The sequence below is a fragment of the Acanthochromis polyacanthus genome, chromosome 22 (genome assembly GCF_021347895.1).
Source record: "Acanthochromis polyacanthus isolate Apoly-LR-REF ecotype Palm Island chromosome 22, KAUST_Apoly_ChrSc, whole genome shotgun sequence".
Taxonomy (NCBI): domain Eukaryota; kingdom Metazoa; phylum Chordata; class Actinopteri; family Pomacentridae; genus Acanthochromis; species Acanthochromis polyacanthus.
In genome coordinates, this window is record NC_067134.1 from 21483924 (window position 1) to 21509698 (window position 25775).

Consider the following 25775-nt stretch of genomic DNA (forward strand, 5'->3'; position numbering starts at 1 on the left):
CAGATCATTTGGCTGTGACTAACTTGGCAGCGAAGACACAAACAGAAAGAGGGCCATATCCTCACAATAAACAATCCAATCATGATCAGAACCGCTCAGCGGGTCGACATGTCATCATTGTACCTGCAGTGTAATCTTCTTGATGCACTTTTGCTTGGCTTCTTCATGAATTGCAGAATGCAGATTGGTTTTGAATAAGGAGATGCGTGTGATTAAAGAAAACAAGATAAATTTCCATCTTTCTCAGGAGAAAACAACTGCTCATTGTTAGCATCTCCATCACAGCCTGGCAGCATGAGTTTCAGTGCATCAAACTTTGACAAGATGCAGACTTCAGACTATGTTAACTAACAATTCCCTAATATGTTTTGCAAATAAACAAAAACTGAAGGCTGAAGACAAGGTTGTATGCATTTTAATAGAGGCCACATCTGAATCAGATACATTGAAGCAACAAATAAATAAAATATTTCTGATATTCTCATACAAAATTATTGTGTTACAATCTGAGCCTGGACATTTATCCCAAAGCTGTGCAAGTAAATGGCAAGGATGTTTGTTGAAATTATTCTTATAATGCACATTTAGCAGTTCAGTTTTCTGTTTTTAATCATGTGTGAAGCCTTGGCAGGAAGACATAAAAATATCAAATTGATATTCCCACACTCAAAGCTACTGACACTAAGAACATCATAATTAAGCAACACCTGCAGTTTTGTAATAAATTACACTTTTTGTCAATTGGTGAGATCATAAAAAAGCATTTTAGCAAATTAGAGATATATGTAAAGCCAACTATAAAACATATTTTTGTAACCTGCTGTAGTTATTGTACATGTACTGATGCAAAAATATTTCCTCTTTCAAACACTTATATGTAATATTTCAACTTTTGCTTCTCCACGACAAACACAATAATTGCAGACTCCACTACTGACAGCACAAACTACTTGGCTACTCAGAAAATAGAAAACATGAATACATTTAAATCGACTGACAAAAGCCATGAGTCGCAAACAAATTAAGGTGATATTGATGTGAATCTTAGATATTTAAGTTAATGTGTGTTTTCTGTGCACTCCTGTTAATGCAGGTTATCCAGACCATCTAAAATGGTTGAGACACTGTTTCTGATTCCTGTCAATGGACAAACATGACAAAAGATTAGAAATTTGTCTTGGTGTTGACCTAATATCGCTTATACTTTGCAGTTATTACTGGTCTTGCGATTCTTATGTTGGCTTTTTATCATTATTTAGATATTAAAGTCCAGAGATATAAGGACTGTTTGGGTAAAACCAAGGGTTACATGTCATAAGTAAAGGGCTATCAACTCATTAACATCAGCAAAGGCATTTCAGTTGGGTTTTGTGTTGGAGTTTGTGCTATTTTAAGTTTTGACATCAAGATTTTCACAGTTTTTGGAAATGTCCATCAGTTGTAGGTCTCTTTGGTTACTCATCATTGTACCCTGATAAACTATTTGATTAGAGCCCTAAATATGTCCCTTGATGTTGGGAATCTTCCTATCAGAATGCTGTAAATGTAGTGATAGACGATCTAGTGGTTGGAATGTGTGTTAGCTACGATAACTATCTGCTGCCATTCTCACGTCTCTCTTTGAGTCTGGGTTTGTTAACAGACTGCTGTTTAATCCAAAAGAGGTAATGGTATCGATTAACACAACCAAACCGGTTGAATACTCAGCAGTAAGATGATCAATCATATCTTTAGGAGTCCCGGGCCACATGTTTTAGCCCCTGCATTAATCCAATCTCCATTATCCGGGCTAAGGAGGAGGTCGTAATGGATTTGTGCACTCTAACAGAAAATGGCTTTTTGAACCAACACACAATTAGCACAAAGAGTTTTGGCAAACCATACCCATATTATCAACATAATGGGAAATAAGCCTGCAGCTTTTTAAATGAGTTAGAAAATGGGGGGTTAATAATGTGTACAGAAAGTTTTCAAGTTTAATTTATCATTCCAGGAGAGACCATTAATCAAAGCAACTGTGAAGTGATGTTTTTCCTATTGATTTTAATCTATTATTTAATCTCTTTAGTTAATTTCCACACAGATCTACTGTGCTTTTTAGTTTGCTACTGGTAAGAAGTAGCCCTCATACGGTCATTTCCACAGCATTACAAAAGGTGAATAGCAAATCGAAGTTGGGCATTGAAATCAGAAGATTTTACACTCTTGAACAGTGTACAGGAGTGAAGACTTCTGCTTCTATTGATTAGAAAGGTCAGCATACAATGTTTACTTGACATACTGACACTTGCATTGCCTTTACAATAAGCCAACCGTAAAACTAATAATGGCCTTCATTGAGACTACATCCACACTACTCAGGTTTTATTTTAAAGTTTAAGCTTTTTGCTTCCAGATGAGCATTTTTAGACCATTTCAGAAGAAAACTCCAACGCATGAAGACAGTTGAGTGCTGTATGTCAACCTCCACTAAGTTCCCATACAACAAAACTTCTTTCTCAGTTAAACTTTGAGAGAAACATAACATTACACAGCATTTTCTCAACTGTGACATCATAAGAAAACCTTCCAGGTAGAGTCAGCCATTGGACTTTCACTCATGGAGACTCAAATTTTGATCCTTTAACTTTTTGTTTTCATTTATTGTTGCTTTCTGGTTGGGTATAGCCACTGAAAATATATGTTTTAGGTTTACAAAAATATTTCGCTTTGGTTGGTACTTTGACATTTGATAACTACATGTGAGGTTAGGTTTAGGAAAATATTCATTGTTTGGGGTAAAATACGACAATCTCACTCCATGTTTGGAACTTCTTCTACAATTTGTGTTAGCAATGTGATGAATCCCTCCCCATCTAATGTATAATAGATGCTAGATATTGATTGTATAGTTGTACCTATAGATGGAAAAGATGGGTTGATTAAAAATATATTTGCAAATACTAGGAACGTTTGGTTTCCACCAAAACGTAATGAAGAATGCAGCTTACTTTAAAATAAAGTTTCAAAGGCTGAACTTTATTGTAAATGTACAGCTTGTCTTTGCTTATGTTAACTCAAAATATAGAAGAGATTTCCATAAATTTGACCGATTACTTTAAGAAATTCGGTATCTATTCTTTGTTTGTCTTCATCTTGCAGGACGGACCACATGTCTTTTGAGACATGATACAGAAAAATGGATAAACAAGAGTTCAGTGTCACTGAAGTTGACCAAGGTGAAAGCAACATTCCCATACAAGTGGCACAGGAGAAAGGAGAGGAAAATGGAGGTTAGTCGGGATTTTATTAAACATGATGACTTGTCTGTTGGGTAAACAAAGCTTCCTCGCCTGGTGGCCTAATACTCTGAAAAAGTGCCAAATCAGCCGGTGAGGATTCAGTGTGTGTGGGGATTAAAGCTAAAACCCGCGAGTCCGTGGCACCCCTGTATGCAAACACAGTCCGCTACGTTAACCCAGTTTGATATCACAATGCATAATCTCTGCTTTTTAGAAAACACACAGACACACACACAAGTACACACAGGCATAATCTCTTCTTCCCGCAACTGTTGGGGTGTGACCTCCACGGCCTGATGCCTGCTGAGTGACGGGCCGCTCATCTCTGCACAGCACGCTGTGTTAGGCTCATGAACAACACACAAACACACTTTTGTACACGCACAAATAACATCAACTATTTTTGTGAGCTGCCGTATTTTTTCTGATCTGCAACAAAAGCACATGTTCGTTTTTTCCCCCGTGTCTGTTAGATTACAGCGTTTCTGATGTTTTTACGTGTCGGTGACCTAAAGTGACCCCTCCTCTATACAAGCGGCAGCCTCTGCTATGTTCGGTGTATTTTCTCATACAGGTTTCTCCATCTGCCTGTCAGAAAAGTGAAAACATGAGGCTTTATGTCCATAAGATAAATAGGATGTTCTCCTACAATGCAGCAGCTTAGCTTTAAATCATTCATGTAGTCAACAGTTTAATCCGTGAAGACGCCACAAGGTAAGATTTTGAGTGTTCATGTTTGATCATTTCACTTGAATGTCACCTTATAGATGCAGCCACTGGTAGAAAAGTCTGCAGGTAGCCACAGATTGACTTTAAAGCCATCAGAAAACTATTGCAGTGCTTGGTAATTAGAACCACAAGCAAAGATTGTTTGTATTGTTGATTAATCTCTGTTATTTTCTTGGTTAATCAACTAGTTGTTTGATTAACAAAATGTCAGAAGGTGGAGGGTATTGTTGATGAAAATCCCAAGAAAATCTCCTCAAATGTCTTCAAACATCCTTGTTGTGTCCAAAGTCCCAAGATTTTGAGTTTGCTTTCACAGCGATGGAGAGAAACCAGAAAATAATCAAATTTCAGAATAGGCATCACAGAAATTGAGTTTTTATCTTTTCAAAACGATTGATCATCAAAACGGGCTGCTCAGTGGTGTAGTGGTTAGCACTTTCGCCTTGCAGCAAGAAGATCCCTGGTTCGAATCCCGGGGTGGGCCTGGGATCTTTCTGCATGGAGTTTTCATGTTCTCCCTGAGCATGCGTGGGTTTTCTCCGGACACTCCGGCTTCCTCCCACAGTCCAAAAATATGCTGAGGTTAATTGGCTACTCTAAATTGCCCGTAGGTGTGAATGTGAGTGTGATTGTTCGTCTGTGTATGTAGCCCTGCGACAGACTGGCGGCCTGTCCAGGGTGTCCCCTGCCTTCGCCCGAGTCAGCTGGGATAGGCTCCAGCATCCCCCCGTGACCCTAATGAGGATAAAGCGGTGTATAGAGAATGGATGGATGGATGGATGATCATCAAAACAGTGAACAATTTTTAAAATATTTGACAACTAAGCAATTAATCATCACACCAGTTGGAGCTGTTTGGGATTTGATCTTAAGTCCATCTTCAATCCGAAAAGGTCCAACTTGCTTATCCTTAATAATAGCAGCCCATACCCCACCTACACCTTGACATCTGACTCCAAGGGGAGCTCTGCGTGAATTGATGATCCGTCCATCCATCTGGTCTGTCAAGAGTCGGTCTCATTTCATGTGTCCATAAAACCTTTGAAAAATCTGTCCTCAGATATGTCTTAGCCCAGCCTTGATGTTTCAACTTATGAGTCTTGTTAAGTGACGGTCATGTTTCAGCCTTCCTTACCTGGGCCATGTCTCTGAGCACCAAATACCTTTGTCTTAAAGACAGGAGATTGTGCAACATCCTTGCTTGGACGTTGTAATTAACTGTAGCAAATGTGTCCTTATCTGATGAATTTGTTTTGAAAGTTGAAATTGTTAGAAGAATACATCTACGACTTTACAAACCTTCATATTCCTGCTTAATTTCTCCGTTGCAGCAGCTCTTCTAATTCTTTCTTTCTCCACAGTGTGGTTTGTTAGATTATGGCTACCTCTTTAGTCTTCTGAGCAGCGAGGCGTCTAAATAACAATACAAGGCGACACGAAGTAGACACAAACTTGGAGCTGTCGACTCCTTTCCATTTCCAGCCGTTCACCTTCACTCTAACCTGCCACCTTGACGTTTCGCAGCACTTTCAAACGGTTCAGCAGCTTCCCCTTCATATCTGCACCTGGCACGCATCAGACCTGTGGACTGACGGCAAACAGCCATTAGTTAATATTTGCACAGCGTTTACAAAGCCACTTTTCCAGTCAGTTATAGGTGCTCTGCAGATGTTTATCGCCGTGCATTGATCCGTGTCTTTCCATGCAAAGGTTGGACCCTGGAAAGGTTAATTGGAAAACAAGACAGCAGAACAATTGAGAGAAAGTTTGTAGGTTTAGTGTGTTTTCTGCTGGCACTCTAGTGGACAGTGAAGGTGGTGGAGTTGGTGGAATCAAAGATGTGTGTTTAAAATCTTCTAAACTTAAAGCCTCCACATGCTGGAGTAACCATCTTTCAAGTTGGGTGCAAATAGCTATAGGTAAATATACGTTCCATTTCTATCTACTATCTATCATTGGTTATCAAAGATAACCAAAGATCTGTCCTCATCTTTCTTCATATTGTTTACTAATTTGCAAAAGGCTCTTCATGTGATTTTCTGTGGGTTTTTTTTTAGACCAACATAGTTAAAAAATGAGCTTAAGTGAAAAAAAATCAAACAAAAACTAGACATCTTGACTTTGGTCTCACTGCTGCACACATCCTCTCCAACACTGATTTAGTCTGCCCATTGTTGGGCTGGTCTGAATAGCAATTTCTGGGCTCAAGTTCGGGCCCAAGTAATGACAAATATCCAAATATTAATATACACCCCCTGTCAAAAGTTTTAGGACAGGTTCTAATTTATTTGAATGAGAAAATCTCCTAAAACTTTTGACAGGGGGTATATATCCGAGGGAGCGGAATGACACAATATTATTCATTTATTTATACTATTCGTTTCTTTATTGATTAACACAGTAAATGGCATTCAAACAAACTCAAATCTGAGTATTTGTGTCTCAAAATTAATATTTGGACACCACCACAACAACCAAATATTCAGATATTTGGGTGCAGCCCTAACCCATCGACAAAATCAGAATCATCCCTTAAATTAGGGCTGTTGTGATAACAGATTTTCACTACATGTCAATAGAATTCATAATAATATTGCAATATCTGTGGAAGATCAGTCAGTTTTATTTTTAACTTTGTTTCTTTTTTCTTTTTTCCATTTTTTTGGCAGATAAATTACACTTAAAAAACAACCTACGTAGGTGGAGAGAGTCTGTAACCGTAACTGCACTCTAAGTTGTTTCTATGTGAAAGTGTGCTGGATTATTTAAGATAGTAGCAGTGAAATTTCATTGTCAATAGTGCTAAATCGCGACATTTAGTTGTGTGTTACGCGATTTTCGACTGAATCGTTTCTCTGACTAACAGCTTACCTGACATTGTGTAAATGGTCCTATCACCCCTCTGCGGGTCCCGAATTGTTTGCAAACACTGTTATTTCCGGGTTTGTGTTTTTATTTCATACTGTGGGAAACTGGAACTGGAGCCAAGGCGAAGATCTGAGAGGCCCTCGAGCTGAAGAGGAGCCACTTTACAAGCAATTCATCACCTGGCTGCAGCCTGTCTCCCCTCTTTCCTCTTATGTATTTCTCCCACTCTCTCTTTCCACCACTTTCACTTTTTTTTTAAAAAAACTCTTCCTCTCTCTACTTGTTCTCCTCTCTTCCCCTCTGTCCTGACAAAAACCTCCCCCCCTCCACCGTTGTCCCTCGGCCCCTGTCTAATCCCGGAGGAGAAAGCTTCGGTTCTGTTTTGGCGTATGGGTATCTGACCTCAGCATCGCCTCTAATCCGGCTTAGTTCACTTAATGATGCCACTTGTGGTGCCACGAACGCCACCGAGAAGTCTATAAAAGCCTTCCATTAAAATGCAAATCCGACCTGGCGGAGAGAAGCTAAGCGACACAAAAGTGGGAGAATTTGACCGCAGACCCCTTCTTTTTCGTCTCTCAGCTATGCAGCCAATGCAGCAAATGCTCCCATCCAATAATAACTGATCCTGTGATTAGGGCCACTGCTGCATGTTGGCGATGAAATAGACTCTTGTCCTCTCGCAGAACAAAATGAGAAAGAGAAGGAAAACTCAACCTATTCCATTTCAGAGGAGACTCGTGCATTTTTTTCCTCCTGTTGTTGTCAGGAAATGAACAAATGGTTATCAATGTTCGGAGGGGAAATCTCCCATCTCGTGGCCAGGTTTTCCAAGCTGATACTATTTTCTCCGTACACGGCAGGAAATGAAATTTCTCTGTGCCGCTGTATCACCTCTCGCCCGCCGCCCCCTCATCTGCTCTACCTTTTTATCAGGATATCCTTTACTGGGAGCGAGAGGAAGGAGCCTCCTCTCCATCTCCAAACACAGAAGTTGTCTCCAGCAATAACATGCCATACACATCAAAGCCGATACACGCGGAAATAGAGTAGTTTCAATTTACAGAATTATTTGGTGACGGATTTGTGAGTAATTTTTTTTTCTAAGGAGGGATTACACCGTATCATGTCTGTCACACTCCTGTGTGGGTGCGGGTGTGTGATAGTGAATTAATAAAACCATATCAGTGTGCAGGTGGACATTCGTTTATTTAGAAAAATTATGTATTTTAGGATTTTGAAATGTAATTATGTGGCTTCCACTGTTAGGAAGATAAAAGCACTTTTTTGTTATGGAATTTTAAAGGACATAGCGAAAATATCTTTACATCAGTCAGTTTTTTGATGTAATGCATGATCAATGTGGGCAAAAATATTTTCTGTTTCAAACTACATTTGTATAACATTAGTTCATTGTCATTGTTAACCATTAAATGCAACTCTAAAGCATATTTATTTTACAAACAAATAATTTAATATTGTTGCTTATGTCTGGATTCTGCTATAATTGTCTTTCTAACACATTGCAATTTCATTTTTTTTACAGCCTTAGCCTGTTTTAAAAGTCTGTTTGCTTGTATTTTAATGCAAAGCACATTTGTTTGCACATTTTCACGACAAGTTAATGTAGAATGCTATAAATTAGACATTAGAAAGCATTAAAATCAAGCATGAAAAATATACAGGACAATATAAAATGATTTTAATTAGAGTTAAATTAATTAAAATATGAAAATATGATCAAAAATTAACAAAAAAAGATTTGAAATTAATTGTATAGTGCAAGATAAATAATTTTAATAGTCCAAATATTTCACATAGTATACTATATGAAGACTTTAGTTGTTTTATTTCATTTTACAGCACGTACCTAACACCAAATATGAATGAAAACAAAAACTAAGAGATTAAACCAGCTCAAAAACTTATTAATGGCACAAATTCAATAGGAGTGTTGCACTTCTAGTTCATGAATAAAGGGGTAATCTGAGGCCTTGGGTGCCAAAGAGCTAACATTTTTATCAGCTCAGGTAGCGCGTCTCCTTCCAAACAGCATCTCGAAATGGAAATTCTTGAGACAACACACAAACATTGTTGTTGGCAGAGCAGGCTGATGAGACACTGCTGTTGGCTCTGCAGTGAAAACAAGCCTATTGAGAGTGAGGAGAGTGAATTTGGGGTCGCTTCACTGCCCCGTCGCTTGCCAGTGATTGGCCTGATTCCTGCTCTCAGAAATGTGGACAAATACACTGAGCAGAACTTATTGTCGAGGAATCTCTGATAAAGTGTGAATCTTAAAAAGGTAGACAAGGTTAAAGCTGAAACATATGAGGATCAACATTTGTGTTGCCTTTGAAAAGCTCATTCACATAGATTTGGAAGCTAATTTAGCATTTTTTTGCATGCTTTTGTCACAGTTTTGTTCATATAAAAAACATTTCCCAGCTGAATACAAGTCAGACGTAAAATTGAACTCAGAAATTGAGATAATTTCCCTAAATTAACTCGGATATTATTGTGCAGAGTGTTACTACCTCTGCTTAAAAGCTGTGCATGCTGCGTTTCACAATACAGGCCCAACAAAAAAATAGAAAGCAGTGGGAGGACTGTGTCTCTTAAACTCTATAAAAAAATATTTTTCACTTATATTAGAGTACAACATCAAAAGTCCGAGGTATAAAATTGTGAATACCTTTACGAGATTATTTTTAATACCAGTTAATTCAAATTTTTTACTCTTGTGTTTGTTTTGTTGATTAAATTAATTTAAAACCTTCTTATTTAGATTCTATGTCAAACCTCAAAGTTCCAAAATTGATCAACCCCACGAGCAAATATGTAAACGCGTAGTCTGTATTAAGAACATTTTAGATTTCATGCCTGTAATCAAAATACATATTTTGACTAACTGAATGTTTGTGCAGTTAATGACCAACAAGGCCAACTTAAATTATTAGTTGTAGAATAGAAAAAGTAACTAAATTAAGGTGGTTATTATTATACGTGATGTTTATAGTGTGCAGACTGAAGCTGTGTTATAATAGAAACTTGATGGATTTTAAACTTTACACTCTGAGAGGAGACAAAGTGTAATATGTAGAGTGTGAAACAATAATTTTGAATCCAAATCACTCAAATGAAGTGTTCCAAAGGACTGAAAATGTCCCATCTGTGCTCATTTGGCCTTCAAGCGCCCAGAGGGAATTAGGAGAAATTAACAAATGGCATTTACTCAAAATGGCACTCAAACAAAAAAACCCTCGTCACAAACCGCACTGTACAGTATATTTTAAAAGCAGCTCAAATATAAAAGCATCTTCCACCTTTCTGCCATCGTACAAATGCGTCATTACTGAAAACATAGGAGCAGAACTTTTACCTCGCAAGTCCTGAGTCCGCTTTAAATTGCAATTCAAAAGAAGTCCACCCAAAACAATGTAAATGTAACTGTGTGCCTGTTTGGAACAGCAGTGTTAAGTTAGTTGTGGGAAATGGAGGGTGTAAAGTGGGAAGGGCACGACGAGGGAGAGAGATGTGGGGAGCATCTGCCTGTGGTCATGGTTCATTCACTTTGGCTATGGCCTCTCGGCTCTTTGAAAATGCAAGACTGTGAAAGAAAAAGAGAAAAAAGGGGGTCGGAGGGCGAGGGGGGCAGTCGAGGGGAGTTGGCATGGCTCAAGATTTCCCCTCATTTTCGTCTGCCACATTCATCATATGCTTGAGTCGAGCGGCGTTTCCCCCTTTTTAACCGAGGTTTTAGAGGAAGTAAATAAAAGACTGAACTCGGATATGGTTTGCAACTAGAAGAGTGGCACACACTTTGCTCTTCTTCTGGCATCATGTAGCTTTTTTCCCTGTTCTATTTGGTGTTAAAAGAGCAGGAAATGGTCAGAGCTTGCTTGTGTGGTCAGAAGAAATAAACAGAAACTCGGGGACGAATGCTACTAAATTCAGTTGCAATCAAAAGAGGCTCCATCATGACTTGTCTGCAGCTCTCTTCTGCTTCTTGGATAGGCCAGGGATTTGGGTGCTAGAAGGGGCGGGGAGTTGGTTTGACAAAAGGCAGCGCGTTTGCATGTTAAAAAAAAAAGCACCGTTTGGGGGTGAAGAGAAAGACGTGAGGTCATTGCTCCACTGCTGAAGAAGTCTTTGGCGCAATGCTGATAACACAAGTCGCCGCATTCGACAGCGGAAGATGCATCTGCTTGTAATATGGCGTCACACCCGGACCTGCACCACCCTAACCCCGCCCTAACCCGCTCCTACCAACCCCGAATCTATAGCATCGGGAAGCAAGGCGTCACTCTGCTGAATCCATACCAATGGCACGTTGACCTCGAGGGCATCAACGTCCTGAGCTGTTCCGAGTAGATAGCACAATGCAACACGAGTCCACAAAAGTAAGTTCGGCTACAAAACCAGGCCATTCAGCAATAATCCTTTTATTCCCCCTAAAGAAAGAGTTACACATTGGAGCATGAGGTCTTTGTCAACACTTGACATCTTCTCATGTCGCCGGTTTGTTGTTGGTTGTAATGCTAATAGGCGGCGGTACAATGACAAGATAACTGAAAAGGTGAAATGAGTGATTATGTCGGAACGGGCAAGGTGCTGAATACAGAAAGACAAACTGATGAGGGAGAGGCAAATCTTAGCGTCATTTCTTCCCCTTGATATTCAATGTATTCCTTGTATTATTCCATTTTATTTATGTACTGCATGTGCAAGTATCCCCTTTATCCAGGATTACATTCCAGGACTTTATATTTTCAGGAAGCTAATGACAAAACAACATTGCTCTTATTTTGGACTTTTGAGCCAAGCTCTCATGAAACTCATTCCTCTTTCTGTGCCGCTCCTCTCCGTCGGCTACACTCTTTCATTTGCGAGTCCTTTGTCCTCTTCTGCGCCTCCGTTTTGTCCCATTAACTCAGACGTGTCAAGGCATGCCCATTGCTGGCTGTGCCCAAGCCTGAGCATGGCAAAGCAGGACAGATGGTTGCTAGGGAGGTTGCCAGGGCGGATCAGTGGGTCTGTGAGCGTGCCTTGTGTGTGTGTGTGTGTGTGTGTGTGTGTGTGTGTGTGTGTGTGTGTGTGTGTGTGTGTGTGTGTGTGTGTGTGTGTGTGTGTGTGTGTGTGTGTGCGTGCTGCTCAGTATCTCAAAGCCACGCTTCACCGTTGGACAATGGCATCGCCGGCCCACACCGGGGTTGAGTTGTGGCACCAAGCCGCGACCCAATAATGCCGGTGCCGCTGAGGGTTGCGACCTGGAAACGGGGGCCGACTGTGATAACAGCTTGGCCGAGCGGCGGGGAGGACACCTTGTCAGTGTCGCCACGTCGTAACGCGTGAATGTCACTGTCCTGCTCGCCCGCCTGCCCTCCACCTCTTATTTTTCTCCAGTCAGCCCCCCCTCCACCTCCAACTTCACACACTCCTCCCTGCCTCCTTCTTTGCAAGTCTGCGCCTCCATCTTGATAAAAAAAAACCATGTAAGATATGAAGAGCAGAACCAGGAAGAAAATAGGATCCCGCGTTGATTTAGTGCGCCGTTTCTATTCTCAGCTCGGTTTTTGAATCCACGCCTTGGCAAAAGGGCTCGATTCACTTTGATGGCCTTTCCTGCAGACTGTAATCCTTGTCTTTTGGTTTATGGCACGTTGTCAGTTTTGCCTGTCTTCATCGAATATGGTCTGTCTTGTGTGCAGCCATAATACAGACACCAACAAATTATAAGATTAGAGACCTGTGTTTAAGGGCCTGTGGTGTCTCGTCCAACTCTGAGCCGATTCTGAAGACCGACACTGAATGTTCTTATAAGAGAGGGATCACTGTCTAACAGGTGGATGACTGCGGATAGGAATTTAATTCATTTTAACTGGAATTTGATATTCAATAATCAAAAATGTCCTATGCTTAGTCATCAAGGAGATCGATAGACGATATCTTGGTGTCAGAATTTAAAGTAACACTTAAACTCTGTGAAAATGCCTTTATGTTTTGCATATCTGTAGTTTTAAAAGAGATTTTTTTTTTTTTACCATTTTTAAGGGGTTTATATGCTGTTAGTTCTGATGTGTGGCCAATCAGAGGCCACAAAGTGACTAGAAATGGAGAGAGCCAACATAGTGCTGTTTTACATAATTTTATTTTGTTAGGGATCAGTTAAAAAGCAATAAAAATATATATATTTGGAGAACTCTAATCTGATATTCAGATAATCAGTCAACTACTCTAATATACGATATAGAAAGTTATACACAGGAGTTTACATATGTGTGTTTTGTGTGTAAAATTACCTCAGTGACAACTTTCATTAGTGTGCTGCTCGAGGAGGTGCAAAGGCCTCAAAGTATGTGTAAATTTAAACTTGGCTTAACCTTAACAGGACAGATTACACTCAGCAGGTGAGTCTGTGGGTAACAGGGACAGGCTGCTTGCGTTGGCACGCCGCCCCACCAGCAATAACTCTAATGGAGCACTTTCAGAGCTCCTGGGAAGGGGAATCAAATGATGTCAACCATGTCATAATCCAGGCCTGACTCCATTACAGAAACTACGAGTTTTTAGGAGAGAGAAGGGTGAATTGGCTCTTATCATGACTTCTCTGATCGGACATCTGCGACGTCTGATGCACATGACTGGAGAAATCACTGTCAGCGGGACAGTCTGGAATAAATTTGACCATCAAAATTTCAGGACTATCTCTCCTCGAGGAGTTTAATTCGAGATAAAGGAACTTTAGAACTTTCTTGTCCTGCTGTAAGCCAAATTACAGACGCAGGACACATTTGTGCTGAGCTTAAACAAACGAATTTCCCACGAAAAAGATATCTTCAATCAAACGAAACACTGCGTAAACAAACCCAGCAGTGGCGTGACAGTGTTTCAACAAAAGGCTGCGTTCCTCAATTCCAAACCTCAAGACTTTAAAACAGGAGTATTGTCGTGTCTGTCTCCGTCTTACACTCCATGTCTGATGTCTTGCTCTTGCCAGCGGCTCCCTCAGGTTTTTCTCCGTTGGATCATAAAGCCGCAGTCTTGTATTTTTTGAAGTTAGCACAGTGTAACCACAACCTCACGCTACGACACCGAATGGTATCAATTGTGATTATGAGCTCAGGCTTGCTGACAATGTTGGCTCAGGTCATGTCTCATTTTCTCCCAGGACTGGAAGATTAGTGTTGATGGTGCTGCCTTATAAAGAGCCTGACTTAAAACTCAACCAAAAGCATGTTATTCTGCTTAGTTTGCGCAAAAAGACCCCACTTTGATACACTTTTTACAACTGAAACTGTTTCCACAAGTATGTCATTTCGCAGATTTGGTCAATGGATGTGATAAAGAGAAAGATAACAGTTAGAGCTGTGTGAATAATCAGCGCTTAAGTTTTAAAGCTTGAGTAAAAGTCTAATGAATTCTGGTTGTGCTGAGCTGGAAAGTGACAGCCAAGAATCTATTGATCAACCATCATCCACATGACATTAGCAGAGTCTCTTACTGAAGCCTATTGAAGCAGCACACCGCCATCAGATCCTCTGATAGGGCTGCAGACCTCCAACCTGTGTGTGTGTGAACAATCTCGGACCATTCAGCCGGTGACTGATGACGTTCCCCTCCAGTGCCAGGCCACATTACGGCACAAAGGGCCACTCCGAGTGAGACAAAGACCCTCTAATTGTGCCTTTGAGCAAGCTGCTTGGTCGGTCAGCTGGTGGCTAGTGGGTCCCTCGGGTCCGGCTGTCCTGCAGATTGGCTCAGGCCGGGACTGTGGCACAAGGAGGAAATTGGGAGAGAAGAGGCTTTGTGTCTCACATTTCAGATGCTTAACTCATATTACAGTTGAGCTTTGAGTTATATACAAGGGTAATAAGTTTTGTCTGTATATCCAAAGCCTGATATGTTGTATTTCTGTGCAGCAGAGCTCAAAAAACACAATAATACACATTTTTACACAATGTTTCTTCATTATAATTAGCTATTTACCATTTCAAATCAATCACTGTTCTCTGTTGTAAGTATTTATTTCAATGTGTATTACTCCACAGCTCAAAATAGTTCCTAACAGATGCACTCTTTGTTATTGAGTCTTTTTAAATATGAAATTATATATTTGTCATCGGTCTTTAACCCTCGTGTTGTCCTGCGGGTCAAAATTGAACCGTTTCAAAGTTTGAAAATGTGGAAAAAATAAAATAAAAAATTCACAGTGAAACTTCTGATGTCCACATTTTCAACATTTTTGGGAAATCTCTGAACATTTTTTGTGAAAAAAAAGAAATGTGAAAAATGTTTCTTTCAGAAAAAAATCAACCAAAATCCAGCATTTAATAATAATAATATAATAATATATATGTAATCACTTTAGATATTTTTATTCATTTTCTGGAGGATTTTTACTCATTTTTTTGAAAATATTTACAAGAATTTTGTAGCCAAATTTGTGGGATTTTTAAAAAATAGAACTTTAAAGGGAAACAAGGAATTGTTGGAATTTTCTTCCTGAAGGTTTTTCAAATTTTCAGAAATTTGGAGATTTTTTTTGCAGAATTTTTGGATTTTTTTCAGACAAGGAAACAATATTTTTGGTGCCCTTAAATGAGAACAACAGGAGGGTTAAGGATTCAAATAATCAGGTGAATCTAATGGGTTTGGGCCTGAGTGCCACAAACAGAGTTGATGTGTTTGAAAGCATAAAGAGACACATGAAAGCTTTGTTGTAACTATCAATAGGGCTTGCAAGCAATAAGTAACAAAAATGGCTAACAGCAGTCTTATCTTTTATCATCTGGCTGATGTTGAAATATAGAAGATGATAAATCCACCTACACTCACTTTGCAAGCTTTTTAATCTGTGGAAAAGATTATTCTCACAAGAAATCTCATGTAAAACACATATATTACACACACTTGGAGTCTTTTAGGATAGTGTTTGAAAATGTTACTTGTGCCTTAATATTAGTGGTTTCTTTTAATAATTGACCCCTATTTCTTCCTTGCAAATCCACCCTGGTGGTATACATTATACTAATAGTAGGAATTAAAGTGTTTTAAGGTGGCAGTCGTGTTTTAGAAGTGACAAAGCAAACTGAAATAGAATGAGTATGTAACAAAAAAACAAGACAATGCACGGCAGAACAAAGCAGCGCAGCAACAGCAATCGTCCCGTACACCATGTCTGACTGCAAAATATACAGTGGCCAAATACGCTGCTCAAAATAGTGAGTCATGTCGTCCAAATCTTGTGTGCTGGGAGTGTCCTGACTGTGATGGATGGTGGATGCTGGTGGTCTGTTGTTGTGGATGCAAACACACAGGCCATTTGGTCCTATTGTTAGCCATTGTTAAGGGGGGCCATTCAAGACTAACCCTGCCTCTGTTCCTGAGGTCAATGAGGTTTGATGACGCTGTAATGGATACTAAATGACTCTTTAAAGGAGTAAAATTAGAGTGTACTGCAGTGTTTTCACATCTAATAAAGTCTATTTTATGGAGAGCTTCTCTTACAAATGAAGCGATAGAAGCATAATGGGGAAATATGCAATTTTGATTTGTCATACTCAGAATCAGAGCAAAAGAAGGCAGTTTATAGCCCAAGTCGGCTTCAGTTATTCTTATAACAGAACCTCACAGAATCCGCACCACTGCCGTGACAACTTCTCCACATCAAAACATGTTTTCTTCAAAACCAGTCGGCTATTTGTGGCGTCTCCCATGTAGCGGCATGTCGCGAGTAGAGTGTTTGTTGTTGCTGTGAAAAGACAGCCTGCTCTCAGATACATATTTGTGTGTGAGAAAAGACCGGCTGCTCGGGTGAGGCAGCGACAGACGACAGACTGAGAGGCAGTCTGCTCCTGCTGAGCCTGTGCTGCTGTGCTCTCAATGCGCCGCTAGAAAGTGCTCTTCTGCAGATTATGCACGACTCCCTTCGCTTGTAGCCACGACTTCTGTTTCACACACACAGTCTCGTGCCTCACACACACTGTGCACAGATCTGTCTCGCTCTTTCTGTCTGAACATTAGCTTAAAGCTGAGACAAAAAGAATTTAATTCATAAATGCTGCTTCTGTATGGCTGCAAAAAAAAACTGCTTACAAACCTTATTGGGTGTGTTGTGTAAAGCATTACTGATTGGATTACGAACCAAAAATGTTGAAAATGCAGTTTGTGTTGGTGGCCTAAACAAACAGAAAATACACAAATTACTTCTACAATTACACAAACTACTGTTGCCTGGATGATGAAAGGCACATAAAAACAGTTTTAAGACATGTCAAACAACATAAGACTAAACACAAAACATCAGTGGAGTCATTGGCGCACTGATTTCATTTGTGTCAGACAGATTTGTTTGACATGGAAGATAAGAGGTGGGGCCAACTGGAAATCAAAAGGGGCGAGTCGAGTGTCTGCCGAATAAGATGGATGAAGAGAGGGTTTTAATTAACTCTGATCTCATAAAATCTGTCTGTGCTTCGTTCACTGCTCACCACTGACCTGATAATTTGTTGAAACTCAAAATCAGCGCCACAAAAGAGTCAAAACAGCGTTTGTTGAAATGAATTTCACATCAGCCTGTGTGTTCTGCTGTGCTTTCTTGTTGAACCATACATGTTTTATGTGTTGTGTGCCTCCATGGCAGGGTAATAAATGTAAATAACACTCTGCAGAGATTAGGGTCTCCATGCTAGGCTGCACTGCCAATTGAAATCTGCTGATGAGGACGGTCAGAGGACCAACTGTTCCTCAAACAACACCATAACGCCGCCAATCCATCACCATTTGTTGTCGGCACACAACGCAGCCTAGTGGGGTTATTGTAGTCTGGTTTCACAGGAGTCTGTGTTGGTCCACTTTGAGTTTGTGTATCTGACTGCTTTTAAGTTACAAACTTTGCTCAATTATGGACATAAAGCTAAAAATAAATGTGAAGTAAATGTGTGCCTGTGTGTCAGTCCCATTGGGTGCTGACCGACTGACAATAGAAGAATTCCCGGTGGACCAACTGACTCCCAGTGAGACTTTCCTGTTCCCAGTGGAGTCCCATATTTCCCAGCGTCCCCAGTGTCTACTCCATCACTCTTAAGACAGTAATTATTTCTTCGTTTTCAATTAGCAGCCGCCACCCAGTGTGGACACAGAGAAGCTGTGGCTATTTCCTGCAAGATGTAAAGCCTGATTTCATTTAATGTTTTTCTACTTCAGACGCTGATAAAAGCAACCATTTCTTGTTGTGTTGCTGAATGAACCAATGATAATTTCAGTCTGATCTGTTTGTCCATTTATGCTGAAAGAAACAACTTGACATCACAAAGCTTATTTGCTTTGTTGTTGTTATTGTAGTACAAAATATAATGATACAGCTTATGTATAATTGTGTAAAAATATAAATATACACTCTGTTTATTACCTGGCTACATTACAGTAACAAGATTCCAGGAAGTCATTGCCATTTCCACTGTTTCCAGACTTTATGCTAAGCAAATCTAATTGCTTACTCGCTGTGTTTAGCATGCAGAAATGAGAGTGGTATGAATCTTAAATAACTCTGAGTGAGGAGGTTAGTACCAAAATGCCAAATGGTCAAATTTTAGACAGTTCCAAGGTAGCAGTGTTCTCCTCCTTTCAGCCTTTATGCTAAGCTAAAGCTATTAACATCCAGCTGTAGCTTTAGAGACACAGATTTGAGGCAGATATTACCTTCTCCAGTGACTCTCAGCAAGCAAGCTCGTAATTGTATTTCCCTTTCAAACACTTGCTGTCACTTCGCTTGACTTTACTTTGCTTTTTTTTTCCCCGTGGCTAAAATTATGCATCTGTTCAGGGCTCACTTGAAATAAATCAAACTGGCGAGTTAATGAGGGAATCCGCAGCACACTTGCCAAAAAGACAAACAGCAGCACGTCAAATTACCGGACACAAGCGGCGTCTGTGCAAAAACACAACAATAGATGTCCTAAATGCAAAATATTAAATGTTAGGAGTCCACGGTTTATGTTTTAGCAGCATTATTTCTTTACTATTTAAGATAGAAGAGGGATAAAAGAGGCAAGACTCATTGACAGCTGTCAGTTTATAAGATATAAACAGAAAGATGTGACTATGTTTTAAAAATGTCCTCTTCAGCTGCACTGTTTGCAGTAGAAACCACATGTTGGCATTTAAATTCAAACCCCCAAACCCTCTACAGCGTGGACCATGATGGGAATGTGGACAATGTGAACTGGCGGTTTGGTAGAAACACCGCATACTGAAACTTTATGAATTTTTACATGAGCAGTTTCCGGTGTAGCGCTGTGTTTTTGTGTTTACATGAAGTCTTCTTAAAATGCTCATTAAAAAACATCAGCTTCCTTCTGAACATTTGAAAATAGAGTAAACAGTTTTCACATTAAAGTGATTTTCAAGGAAATGTAAAGCATATGTTAGAAGTAGTTTATTAACACATTAAACCAGGAGTGTCAAAGTCATTTTAGTTTAAGGGCCACATTCAGCCCAATTTGATCTTAAGTGGGCCGGACCAGTTCAATTACAGCATAATAACCCATAAAACTCCAGATTTTTCCCTTGTTTTTGTGCAAAAAAGTGTGTTCTTCAAATGTTCACATTTAATGAACAAAACATTATGAATAACCAGAAGTTTACTCAGTAAAATAAATTGAATTTTGGCACTAATATGCCTCAGTTTATCATTTACACATTACAGCTTACAGATTACAGTGTCTGCAAAGGCACAAAATGTTTAGTCATGATCAAAACAACAACAGTCGGACAAGAAAAGACAAAAAAAAACAGGACAAAATATTATATACACAAAAAATGACAATGAGAACAAAACAACAACAAAAGCGACAAACCACACGAAACAAAGCAGAAAAGAGACCGAAAATCAGGCACAGAAGTTACAAAGCACCAAAAAAATGGACAAATGACACAAGTGAGACAAAAAACACAAATGATACACAAAACAACGAATGAAGAGAAACACAAAATGAGAAAAACAAGACCAAAAATACAAGTGTGACAAAAAGGAAACAAAGCGACAAAATTCAGACAAAACACAACAAAAGCAAGACAAAATATTACTAAAATGAGACACAAAGTGACAAAAGAACAATGAGCAATATAGTATTTTGCTTTATGATCAAAACAAATTGTCCAAAAAATTATTTCAAATTTATAGTTTTATAAATTTAAAGTTTGCAGTTAATGTCTTCTCTGATTTTTGCTCTTTAAAAAGTCGTCCCACTGGCGGATTGGACCCTATGGAGGATCGGTTTTGGCCCGCTGGTCGCATCTTTGACACTCCTGCATTAAACGATAACTGGAATCAGTATGACCTCATGAACTTCAAAAGAAATGGGACCTACACTCAGAGTATAGAGTAGCCAAGAGGTTCTGTCAGGGTTGAACCAACAATCCACTTAACCTCCAGTAGTCCAGATGCAGCAGGAGAAAAAGGGTGCTTTTACTTTGTGCTGGGGATGTGAGAATAGATGTAGTGGGAAAAGGAGTCCTGTTCTTTGGTTTTTCAAAGCGAAAAAACACATTTTCTAGATAAAATACCGAATTTGAGGGTAAAAAAATGAAATAAATGGCACCAAAATATGCTTTATGAGTTTCTGCTTCAATGTCAAATCTAAGTTGAGTTTGTCGAGGTCGTCGCTGTCTGAGTCGAGTGAAACTTTGATGCACGACGAAGCATAACTCGGAGACACTATCCCACTGTGAGTAAACGTGTCTGTCCTCTTATGGGAAATGTTGCCGGCATTATATTTAATTAGCTTTCTTTAGCGCGCCCATAAAGAAAACAATTAGTCTTAATTAAAATCGCTGCATGCCTTTGTGTGGTTTCAAAGTAATAAACTGCCAGCGCTGGTGCACGCATACCGAGCATAAATAAATAATTTGTAGTCATTTTTATTGAGTAGTCACTTTACATTTACCAAGGGGAAAGCTTCATACAAGCTGTGAATAATTGATGGACTTTAATCAAAAAGTGTTGGACGACATAGATTAGAATTAGCAGTTATTAGCAGTATAAGTTGTATTACTAGAACCTGAGTGCTAGGAGTGTTGATTTCTGATGGAACGCTGTGTCAATAATTTATTTTTAATAGCAGAGAGGTTGTATTTTTTACAGTGTGGGAGACTCAGGCCACAGAGCACCAAACACAATAACGACGCAGGCCTGTGACGAATGAGAAGGGTAAATATTGTGTACATCTGAGAGCTGCTGAGGCGAGGCAGTAGCCTAAAGATGTACTGAAAAGGAGAGGGGAAACACACACACACACACACATTCGCACATAGACGGGCAAAACACACATGAATTTGGTTTAATATGTAGCTTCTCCACATGGGAAGTGAAGCAGAACCTCCGCTGTTCTCCCACCAGAAGGCTCGGAGAATACTCTGTGTGTATTTGTGTGTATTTATGTGTGTGTGTGTTTGGAGTTGACTCTATTATTCAGTCTCTTCATATTCTTCAAGTTGCTCCAGGAGAGAGAATCCACTCAGGGCCCTGGAGGACTGTGAGCCGGTGTTCTGATTATTATTATTGTTGTTATTAAACAGTAGAGGAGGTGGAAGCGACATGGAGGATAATTTAAAAACTATAACTGTGTTTTTGCTGTGGGATTAAATCACAGGTAGTGTCTCCTTGGATAAACACAGCAAGATTTCTGTTTAATAATCTCTGGTCTGAAGGAGATTCTATTATATCGTTAGCAGTGGCACGTACGCTAATATTTTCAATGAGCATCTTTATCACATTTGCTGTGAGTAATTTAGGAATGTCATTCTTTGTCATAAAAGCAGTATATATTTATTATTTGTTACCAATAGCACTAAAATACCCTACTTCTCGATACCACAGCAATCCAAAAGACTGACATGAATGTTACTTAAAACAATACTGTGACAGTAATTTCAAAAAAGAACGAACATTTTATGGTGGTTTTGCATTTCTACTGCTGAAAAATAACCAATAATAAATAGTGTAGGTGTAATAAATACATGTAGACTTTACAGAAGTGGGAATGTAGCTTGAGCTGCTGATTACTTAATCAGTGACGTTGACACTGAAAATGTGTTGACATCAATAATTGTAATCGCTCCGTCTTTTTTTAAAGAAATTTTGTTCGATCACAGTGAATGTTTTTCTTTGGTGTTGTATCATGACGTCAACTGTAGTCTGCACTAAAGTTTACAACATGGCAGCAACAGAAACAAAGTCCGGACAAAAAAGGTGGTTTGTACTTGGTGTAGAGTTTTGATGGCAGCACAGCACAATGAAAGTACATCTGAGGAGAAAAGATAGAACTATTCAGCACAGGGACACTTGACAACTGTTTACTTCTCTCCTGCTCTCTGTGCTCACATATGCAGTGTTTTAACAGCACGAACAGCTTGTAAAATATCCACTATGTCTTCATTGTTTAATATACAGACTGAACTTTTTGACCTTGTAAAGGGGTTTGACAGAAACTTCAATTTCTTATGGAGCTGCACGACTGACTTAAATAGTTTGTCCACTTATTTATTTATTTTTTATCTCTGTTTATTCTCCAGTTTACCCTCTACAGTTTTTCACTTTAATATTTCAGTCTTTGTTTCCATATTGTGCTGCTTCAACCCTTTGATGCACAACATCTGTCAAGAGATACCCATTTTCCGTTGAATATGAGTCACTTTTGACCGATGCTGTGCACCAAAGGGTTAAACAAAGACATACAGTTTATCAGAATAAAAATAAAATGGTCATTTTGCCACTTTGGAGAAAAATTAATCATGTAGATTAATCAGACAGACTTGATACATGCTGGGCCGCAACTAGCTCAAAATCAGTAATAGACACGAATAATTGACGATTGGGATTATGAATTTTAGGATTATGCACTAGTTTATATTCAGCTGTTAGCTTTTCAGTTCATATTGATGTTCTTTTAGGCATATGCAGCTGAGATGTGCATTGGGTACTTTTGTAATATCGTGTATGTGTTTTTATGTATAATTTATTTGAATTCCTGCTATTGTTCTGCAGTTTTATTGGCAGCAATTTTCAAACAGCACAAAAAGTTTCATGTGTTTCCTTCGTGTGTTCCAAATGTGACACCATTTGCATCCTCCACCAGCGCAATCTCCAGTACCTGTGACAACGCCCGCACTTTCAATATCCAGAAAAATGTACTTTTGTTTAATTTTGGTGGTGAATTGGTACTGAAGTAACTGATCTCGTGATATTCCTACGTATAATTGCAGTCTGATTGTAAGATTATATTTACAGCGTTGATGCAGAGCAGAAAAATCAATATCAGTTTGGCATAAATAGAAAAAGCAACGTGATCCCAGTGGAAAATGTTTTGTCTGTGTCACTAATATGCATTCACGGCCATTCTTTCTCCTGGGCAGTGCTGCCCTCTTCTTATTACATCTGGACTCCATTGTCAAAGTTCAGGTGCAGTTGAAACTTTTACAACTCCAGCATGTGGGTGCTTTTCAAAGACCTTAATTAAACTAATTATCCAAGCAGAGCTCTGTTAGATAGTCAGAGTGATTAAAGTTTTAGCCCCTCTGATGGAGTATTATCAAACCCCTATAATTTTCTGGTAATTTAGAATTAATTGGAAATAATGTGTACGGTGCACTGGGCACATAGAGTGGTCCTCTAATCTATGGCCTTTGTAAGTGGTTGAGATAAAGCTAACCTTTTCCCCCTGCATACAGGTTCAAGTTAATTAAATCTCTCTTTAATTGTATTTTAATACAAAACGCACATTACCTCCATTAATATGTCTCCTCGAGTCGGAGCCCAAAAAAAGAAAAAAAAGCTAATAGAGGGATTGAATCAAGAAAAATGAGAGAAGAGAAAAAAGTAGTCATTTTTTCCCTTTCTTCATTTTGTGAGAGAAGTGAAGTGTCAGCGAATTCAGGGTGGCGAGGGCAAAATTAATTATTTCAGCTTGATAAAGCTTTTCATCTCCCTGACTCGTTGCACTGAAAAAGCCAATTAATGATGTCAAACATGCTCTCCCTCTCCAGGGACAGCCTCCCCTCTGATGAGTGTGTTTACCGCAATGGGACAGACTGGGTGAGGCTATATGTGTGTGAGCGCTGCCTCCCCGCCCACCGCAGGACCCTTCCTTCCTAATCAGAGCCCACCTGTCAGGCCCCTGCCTCATTATCTATGTACAGAGAGGCCATTTTGTCAGGGCAGCTTCAGCAGCCAGCAGCCTTCTGCCCGCCAGCAGGAATGTATGGCACTGTCCTCTGCGAGATAATTCACTTAATTATGGGGGTAGCAGTGGCCTGGAGCAGGCATGGGTCAACACAAAGTGACATGTAGCTCGCTGCAGACCTTCAACTATGTGCAGCTCCCGAGACAAGAGCAGACAAATTTCCCCCGTCTGAGGAGAGGTTAGCTTCCTAATGAACTGACTGGGAAAATTCTCTTATCTGGTGCACCTCTTGAACTGCGAGGTCAGAGGTTGGAGTCAGCTACAGCAGTAGCCCCAGAGGAGGCATTTACCATCGTGCTCAAGCTCACTAGGACATTAATTAATGTGCTTAAATGCAAGATTAAACACAGAGCCTGAGCCTGGGTTATCTGTGTTAGCTAAGAGAGTCTGTAATAGCACGAGGCGGCTGGTAGGTGTGTATATATCTGTATGTAGGTTGTGTATGTGTCATATGTATATATAGACAGTATATATAGACATAGCACACCATTAACACTGCTTCTTTGTTGTGCTTTGTATAAATTTACAGTCACTCAAATTAACAGGTGGAGATTATACGAGACGTGATCAAAAAGTTCTGACACCGTTCCGTTGACGGTCACATGCATGCGGCATGTGTGAGCAGCATGACATTGTGCTATCAGTGGCACCGCTTGTGTAGCCCATGTTTTTATGACCGCTAGCAGGTGCACATTTGCGATATCGCCATGTACCTCACAATGCGAGGCAGAGCAAACATCACATTATGCATCTGTCAGCGGTCGGGACGATCCGACATTCACGTCGAGGATCAAAAGCGTCGGTCGGAGAAAGCGCGGAGCACACTCGTTGTGTTCTTTAGCATTTATGAGGTTGCGTGGCGTACCGTTCCCCCAGGGTTGGACTGTCAACGCAGAGCTCTGCTGTAACATCCTGAAGGAGAACATTTGGCGCAAATGAGCTAAACTGTGGTGTGATAGCGTGGATGTGGAATAGTGCTGTGTTTACACGTTTATTGGCCGCAACAACACAACAGTTGCGCTCCACCTGCCCTATTCCACAGATCTGGATTCCTGTGGCCTCTTTATCTTTTTTCCCAGAATAGAATTTAAATTGAGGGGTCACCATTTACACCTCTAGTTGTACCTTTAGTCCTATATATATAATATGCTCTTACTGTGATTGTACGATTTGAGGAGTTCTACCCGACAATAAACATTTTACTTTAGTGTATTTCTAGACAACATTGTACACTGTATATTGACAATAAAGCGCATTCCATTCTATTCTGTTATGACATCACACGATTTAATATCTGACCTGGATTAGCTAGAATAAACCTTTGGGATCCCCCCAGATTTGTTAGAGCAACTGTCCTCAACCAAAAGATATTTCAGGATAAATTATCAAGTATTTTTCGGTATATCAATGAAAAATATAGCACGCTTACAATTTAACAACACAGATACACGTTAGAGTGAGCAATGCTCTTTGAGCTAAATGCTAACATCACCATGTTCAGCAGGTATCATTTTTACCGTGTTTACCCCTTTTGATTGTCATGTTAGCATGTTTGCTTTTGATAATTAGCGCTCAACTCAAAGTTCACTTGAGGCACAAGGAAACTTTTGGACAGACTGAAGTTTGTTGCAAAAAAAGGAAAGTCCTCTAGCTCTAC

At 39.7% G+C, this 25775-nt stretch overlaps 1 long non-coding RNA gene across 1 annotated transcript; it reads right to left on the minus strand.

Annotated features, from left to right (window-relative positions):
* Positions 1-399: 399 nt before the first annotated feature.
* Positions 400-10356, minus strand: LOC127532209 (uncharacterized). Its single transcript, XR_007939611.1, has 2 exons — positions 10258-10356; positions 400-5598 (listed from the first exon to the last, which is right to left on the minus strand). It is a non-coding gene; the product is annotated as an uncharacterized LOC127532209 (long non-coding RNA).
* Positions 10357-25775: the final 15419 nt, after the last annotated feature.